We start from the raw sequence: 8145 nt of genomic DNA on the forward strand, positions 1-8145 counted from the left end.
GTGTATGTACCATAGTTTGTTCATCCATTCATCTGTTGATGGGCATCTAGGTTGTTTCCATCTTTTTGCTATTGTGAACAGTGCTACAATGAATATGGGTGTGCATATGTCTATTCATGTGACGGCTCTTATTTCTCTAGGATATATTCCTAGTGGTGGGATTGCTGGATCATACAGTATTTCTAGTTCTAGCTTTCTAAGGAAGCACCATATCATTTTCCAAAATGGTTGTATCATTTTGCATTCCCACCAGCAGTGCATAAGAGTTCTGATCTCCCTGCAGCCTTTCCAACATTTGTTATTTCCAGTGTTTTTGATTCGTGCCAGTAATGCTGGGGTGAGATGGTATCTCACTGTGGTTTTAATTTGCATTTTTCTAATGGCTAGTGATTGTGAGCATTTCCTCATGTGTCTGTTGGCCATATAAATGTTCTTTTTGATAATGAATGCAATGCCATTCCTCTTCAAGTTGTCATTCCTGGCATAGTAGACTATATGACTATCCGGTTCAAAATGGCCAATACCAGTCCATTTCAGCTCACTAATGCCTAGGATATCGACGTTTATGCATTCCGTTTCATTTTTGACAATTTCCAATTTCCCTAGATTCATACTTCATACATTCTACATTCCGATTATTAATGGATGTCTCTTCTCATTTTGAGTGATGTCACATCAGCAAATGAAGGTCCTGAAAGTTTGACTCCATCCATGTCATTAAGATTGACTCTACTTTGAGAAGGCAGCTCTTCTCCAGTCATCTTTTGAGTACCTTCCAAACTGAGGGGCTCATCTTCCTACTGTATCAGACGATGTTCTGCTGCTATTCATAAGTTTTCACTGGCTTATTCTTTTCAGAGGTAGACCAGCAGGTCCTTCTTCCTAGCCTGTCTTAGTCTGGAAGCTCAGCTGAAACCTGTCCGCCATGGGTGACCCTGCTGGTATTTGAATACTGGTGGCATAGCTTCCAGAATCGCAGCAACATGCAAGTCCCCCTAGTACGACAAACTGACAGACATGTGTGTCATAGTCAGGCTCTCAAAAATTAAAGATAAAGAGAGAATTCTGAAAACAGTGAGAGAGAATCAAGAGTCACATACACAGGATCCCCAATAAGACTAAGGGCCTATTTCTCTTCAGAAACATTGGAGGCCAGAAGGAAATGGAATGATATATTTAAAGTATTGAAAGAAAAAAAAAAAAAAAAGCCCACCAAGATACTATACCCAGTGAAAATATCCTTCAAGAATAAGGGTGAAATTAAAACATTCTCAGATAAACAGAAGCTGAGAGAGTTCATATCCACCTGACTGGCCCTACAAAAAATACTAATGGGAGTTCTGTAGATGGAAGAGAAAAGACACTAGAAAGTAATTCAAAGCTATACATAAAAAGAAAGATCCCCAATAAAGGGAAATGCATGGGCAAGTATAAGGGCTAGTAACAAGGTATTCATGCTTGATAATTTTAATTGTGTTATCTTTCATGTTTCTTAATAACAAATATATAAAAAGCGAGGATAAAATTATGTTACAGGGCACATGAAATATAAAAACATAATTAGTGATAACAACAAGAAATGGGGGAGAGGAATGGTATAGATATAGAACTTCTTGTGTTACTGACGTTTAGTTGGTACCAACTTACCCTAGAATGTTATAAATACAAGCTGTTAAATGTAATATTCATGGTAACCCTGAAAAATATATCTAAAAAACATGCACAAAAAGAAAGGAGAAGGGAACCAAAATGGCTCACAGAAATAAACCAACAAAATACAAAAACAAGTGTTAGTAAAGGACAAAGACAAAGAAGGCTTAAGACACACAAAAACAAATAATAAAATGGCAGAGTTAAGTCATTTCTTATCAGTAATTACACTGAATGTAAATAGACTAAACGCTTTGATCAAAAGGCAGAGAGTGGCAGAATGGATTAAAAAAAAAACAAAAAACCCATGATCCAACCGTATGCTGTTTACAAGAGTCACATGTTAGACCCAACCACACAGGCTGAGGTGAAAGGATGGAAAAAATATTCCATGCAAATAATAACCAAAAGAGAGCTGGGGTGGCACTCTTAACATCGGACAAAGCAGATTTTTAAGACAAAATCTGTCAGAAGAGATAAAGAAGAACATTATATAGTGATAAAAGGGTCAATTAATCAAGAAGATTTAACAATCATAAATATATATACTCCCAACATAAATATATAAATACTGATAGAATTGAAGGGAGAAAGAGATAGCACCACAATAATAGTTGAGGACTTCAATACATCACTTTCAGTATTGGATAGAACATCTAGAAAGAAGATCAAGGAAGCAGAGGGCCTGAACGACACTATAAACCAACTAGGCTTAGCAGACATATGTAGAACATTCCACTGAACAACAGCACAGTAAACATTCTACTCCAGTGCACATGGATCATTCTCCAGGGTAGACCACATGTGAGGTCACAAAGCAAGTCCTGAAAAATCTAAAAAGACTGAAATCATACAAAGTATTTTCTCTGACCATGACGGAGTGAACTAGAAATCAATTACTAGGAAAAAAACAAAAAAACCCTGAAAAATAGACAAACATATGGAAATTAAACAACATACTATTAAATTACCAGTGTGTCAAGGAAGACATCAAAAGAGAAATCTCAAATTTCTTAGAGTCAAATGAAAATGAAAGCACGACATACCAAAACTTACGGGACGCAGCAAAGGCAGTACTCAGAGGGAAATTTATAGGAATAAATGCCTACATAAAAAAAGAAGATCTCAAATCAACAGCCTAATTTCACAACTCCAGGAATTAGAAAGAGAAGCGCAAACTAAGCTCAAATCTACCAGAAGAAAGGAAATAACACATGTCCAAGCAGAAATAAAAAAAATTGAAAACAGAAAACCAATAAAGAGAATCAATAAGACCAGAAACTGGTTCTTTGAAAAGATCAATAACATTGACAAACGTTCAGCTACACTGACAAATTAAAAAAGAGAAAAGGTGCAAATAACCAAAATAAAAAACAAAAGAGGAGACATTACAACTGACCCAATAGAAATAAAGGCATTATGACAGAATATTATGAACAACTGTACGGCAACAAACTGGATAATCTAGATGAAATGGACAAATTCGTAGAAGCACACAACCCACCCAAACTGACTCAAGAGGAAATAAAGTCTCAACAGACCCATAATAAGTGCAGAGATTAAATCAGTGATCAAAAACCTCCTAACAAAAAATAGTCCTGGACCAGATGGCTTCACTAGGGAATTCTACCAAACATTTAGAGAAGAATTGACACCAATATTGTTTCAACTCTACCAAAAGATAGAGAAGGAAGGAATAAGTCCCTAATTCATTCTATGAAGCAAACATAACCCAGATACCTAAACCAGACAAAGACACCACAAGAAAAGAAAACTACAGGCCAATATCTCTTATGAATATAGATGCAAAAATTCTCAACAAAATACTAGTGAACAGAATCCAGCAGCATATTAAAAGAGTCATACACTATGACCAAGTAGGCTTTATTCCAGGAATGCAGGGACGGTTCAACATTAGAAAATCAATCAATGTAATACATGACATCAATAGAACAAAGGAAAAGAATCACATGATCATTTCCATGGATGCAGAAAAACATTTTATAAAATCCAAAACTCTTTCTCGATGAAAACTTTAAACAAGATTGGAACAGAAGGGAAATTCCTCAGTATGATTCAAGGCATATAAAAGCCAACAGCCAGTATGATACTTAATGGAGAAAGACTGAGAGTTTTTTCCTTGAAATTAGGAACAAGACAAGGAGGCGTATTCTTACCAGTTCTATTTAATATTATATTACAAGTCCTAGCCAGAGCAATAAAACAAGAAAAAGAAATAAAATGTATCTAGATTGGAAAACAAGAAGTAAGATTATGTCTATTAGCAGATGACATGATCTTATATATAGAAAATCCCAAAGAGTCTGCAAGAAATAATAGAGAAATTTAGAACTAATAGAGGAATTCAGCAAAGTTTCAGGGTACCAGGTCAATAAACAAAAATCAGTTGGGTTTCTATACACCAGCAATGAGAAATCTGAAAGGGAAATTAAGGAAACAATTCCATTTACAACAGCATCTAAGACAATAAAAAACCTAGGAATAAATCTAACCAGGGACTTAAAGGACTTATATAATGAAAACTATAAAACACTGCTGAAAGAGATTAAAGAATACTTCAATAAATGGAAAGATGTTCCATGTTCATGGATTGGAAGTGTTAATATTCTTAAAGTGTCAGTACTACCCAAAGTGATCTATAGATTCAACACAATCTCAATCAAGATTCCAACAGCCTTTTTTTTTTTTTTTTACAGAAATAGAAAAACTAGTCCTCAACTTTATATGAATGGCAAGATGCCCTAAATAGCTAAAGCTATGTTGAAACAGAAGAAAAAGTTGGAGGACTCACATTTCCTGATTTTAAGACATACTGTACAGCTTGGCTGCTAACCGAAAGGTCAGCAGTTTTGAATCCACCAGCTGCTCCTTGGCAACCCTCCGGGGCAGTTCTATTCTGTGCTATAGGGTTGCTATGAGTCAGAATCGACTAAATAGCAACAGGTTTTTGGATTACAGCTACAGTAATCAAAACAGCCTGGTACTGGTATAACAACAGACACATAGACCAATGGAATAGAATTGAGAGTCCAGAAATAAATCCACACATCTATGGCCAACGGATTTTTATAAAGGTGCTAAGTCCATCTGAAGGGGAAAGAAGAGTCTCTTCAATAAATGATGTTGGGAAACATTGGATTTCCACATGCAGAAAAATGAAAAAGGATCCATGCCTTACACCACACACAAAAACAAATTCAAAATGGATTAAGACCTAAATGTGCAAAGTAAAAAAAAAAAAAGAAAATTATTATATGAAAATGCAGGAGCAATGCTGTCAGGCCTAGCTTTTAACAATGGATTATCTAATATAATAATAAAAGCACAAACAGCAGAAAACTAAATAAATAAATGGACCTCATAAAAATTAAACACTTTTGCTCATCAAAAGTGAAAAGACAAGCTACTGGCTAGGAGGATATCTTTGGAAATCACATATCCACCATGAATCTGATAATCAAAATATATATAAAACTTCAACAACTTGACAACAAACAGACAAACAACCAAATCATAAAATGGGCAAAGGACTTGAGTAGACATTTCACCAAGGACACTCAAATGCCCACCAGACACAGGAAAAGATGCTTAGCATCATTAGAATCAAAACCACAATGAGATTATCATTTCACCCCCACTAGGATGGCTAAGATTAAAAAAAACCCAGAAAACAGTAAATGTTGGTGAGGATATGGGGAAACTGAGACCCTTACCCATTGCTGGTGCAAAATGGTACAGCCATTGTGGAAAACAATGTGGCAATTCCTCAAAAAACTAAAAATAGAACTAGCATACGACCTAGCAATTCCACCCCTAGATATTATACCCGTAGGACTTGAAAGCAGAGACTCAAAAAGAGACTCCTACACCAATGTTCACTGCAGCACTATTCACAATAACCAAAAGGTGGAAACAACCTAAATGCCCACAGATGAATGGATAAACAAAATGTGGTACAATGGAATACTACTCAGCCAATAGGAGAAAGGAAGTCTTGATACATGTTACAGTATGGATGGAGCTTGAAGACATTATGCTGAGCAAAACAAGCTAAACACAAAAGGACAAATATTGTATGATCTCACTTATAGAAGAAGACAAGAAAAGGCAAATGTACAGACCAAAGTTTATTAGTGGTTACCAGAGGCAGCAGAGAGGAGAAGAAGAGGGGTTAATGGTAATGGAAAAATCACATTGACTAAAGGTAGGGTTGCACAGCCGATTACTGTAATTGCTGTCAATAAGTTGCACACCTGTAAAAAGTCGAATTGGCAAAAGTTGTGTGAAAGATATGTTTACAACAATGACTATAACAACAACAAAAAGATCAGCTGCTGAGGCTGCTTATGTGCAACCAGACACCTTATGGGATTTGGTTTCGTGGTTTGGAAGTTTAGGGTCATTGTGTCATGGGATATACCAATTAATTGGTCGAATAATGTGTTTAGTACTTATGTTCTATCTCCTCGAGTAGTGCCTGGTGTCTTAAAAAACTTGCAAGTGGCCATCCAGGGCACAGCACTTGTTGGGCCATCCAAGGTACAACAATTGGGCCTTTATTCAACTGGAGCAACAGAGGAACAAGACGTGTCAGACATAGGAGGAGGATATGGAATGTGTGTCTAACTGCCTCCATGAACAACTATCTCCTTTGCCATGAGACCAGAAGAACCGTATGGTGCCCGACTACCATTACTGAACATTTCATCAAAGATTCTGTAGAAGAATCTTGATCAAAAGGGAAAAAATGCAAAATAGAATTTCAAATCCTCATGGACTCTAGACCTTCTGGAGCTTTGGAGGGTGGATAAACCTCTGAAACTATTGCCCTGAGATAATCTTTAAAGTTTTAACCAAAAATATCCCCTAAAGTCTTCTTAAAACTGAATAATAGTTTAGCTTAACTAGTAAAAAAGGACTGCCTTGAGAATTATGTCCTTTAAAAAACTATATGGATCAAATTGACAGTAGCAACTCGAAAGATTAGATAAGAACCTTCGAGGGCAGTGCATTTATGTTAATAGGGGAGGAACAACTCAGAAAAGGAGGGTGAGAATTCTTGCACAACTCAAAGAATGTCATCAATGTCACTAAATGGTACTTGTAGAAACTGTTGAATTGCTGCATGTTTTGTTGTGAATATTGTCAACGACAACAACAAAATAAATAAAATGTAGAAAAAAGGAAAAGAAAACCGTAAGGAGCACAGTTCTAGTCTGACACACATGGGTTCACCGTAAGTCAGAGTGGACTCAACAACAATGGATTTGCTTTTGGTTTTGATTTTTTAGAAGCTCTTGGAAATTCACTGATGAAAGTTGCGTGCCACACCCTCCCCATCCTCGGAGAGGTTGGCACTGCTCAAACACAAAGCTGTTCTTCAGACTGAGGAACCCCTTAGGTCAGGCCCACTTTGGTCTATAAGCATGCACAGAATGTGTGGAAGCGCTTATGGAAGAGAAAGCCTGAGCAAACCTTTCCTACAAGGTAGGTTTTTTCTGGCCTAATCTTCGTGTAAAGGAGCCCTGGTAGCCTAGCAGTTAAGCTCTCGGCTGCTAACTGAAAGGCTGGTGGTTCGAACTCACCTGCTGCTTAGGAGAAAGAAGTGGCAGTCTGATTACAAAAAGATGATGGCCTTGGAAATCCTATGGGGCAGCTGTACTCTGTCCTAAGGGTCACTAAGCCTTAGAATCAACTCTAAAGCAACGGGTAATGGGTTTAAGCTGCGTGTGCATATAAAATAGGCCAACGAGGACACCTAGTGGCCAACCCGGGTTATTGCAGGCCGAAGGTTTCTGATGGAAGGTCCAATGACACTGATTTAAATACCATGAGTACAAACAAGTTTCAGTGACCTTGCAGAAAAAAAGAAAGGAAAACAAAAACAAAAACAAAAAAACCCCAAAAACCTCAGTTTCTAATGTTCAACAATTCCATTTATTAGTTGTGTCTTTTTGAGGAAGTCACTTAAATTTTCACTCTTCTGTAAACTAGAAGTAATAATTTTAACAATCTCACAGAATTGTAAGGATTCAATAAAAATTATGTGCTTAATTGTCAGTCGAACTGCCCCCAGAGGGTATATCTTTATGGGAGCAGATTGCTAGGTCTTTTCTCCTTCAGAGCTGATGGTGGGTTTGAACTGCCAGTCTTTTGGTTGGCAGACAAATACTTAATGATTGTGCCTCCTGGGAAACAGAAAAAAAAAAAAAAATTATGTGCTTAAGGAGCTTAGCACAGTGCCAAGGACGGCATAGTCCCTTGTAAGTATTAGTTATCATTATAATTTTCTCATATGACACTGCAAAGAAGTGGAATATAAGCTTCTACAAGTTAATAATATTTAACGTTCGTTGACTGCCCCTCCCGTGTCCAGGTTGTACCAGAGCTGGGATTAAGGTGAAGTGAGTGAGCCACTTGCTTAGATACAAAATATAAGGGGCATCCAAAATCACAATTATCAAGATAAATAAT

Source organism: Trichechus manatus, unplaced genomic scaffold, assembly GCF_000243295.1.
Source record: "Trichechus manatus latirostris isolate Lorelei unplaced genomic scaffold, TriManLat1.0 scaffold00020, whole genome shotgun sequence".
NCBI classification, from domain to species: domain Eukaryota; kingdom Metazoa; phylum Chordata; class Mammalia; order Sirenia; family Trichechidae; genus Trichechus; species Trichechus manatus.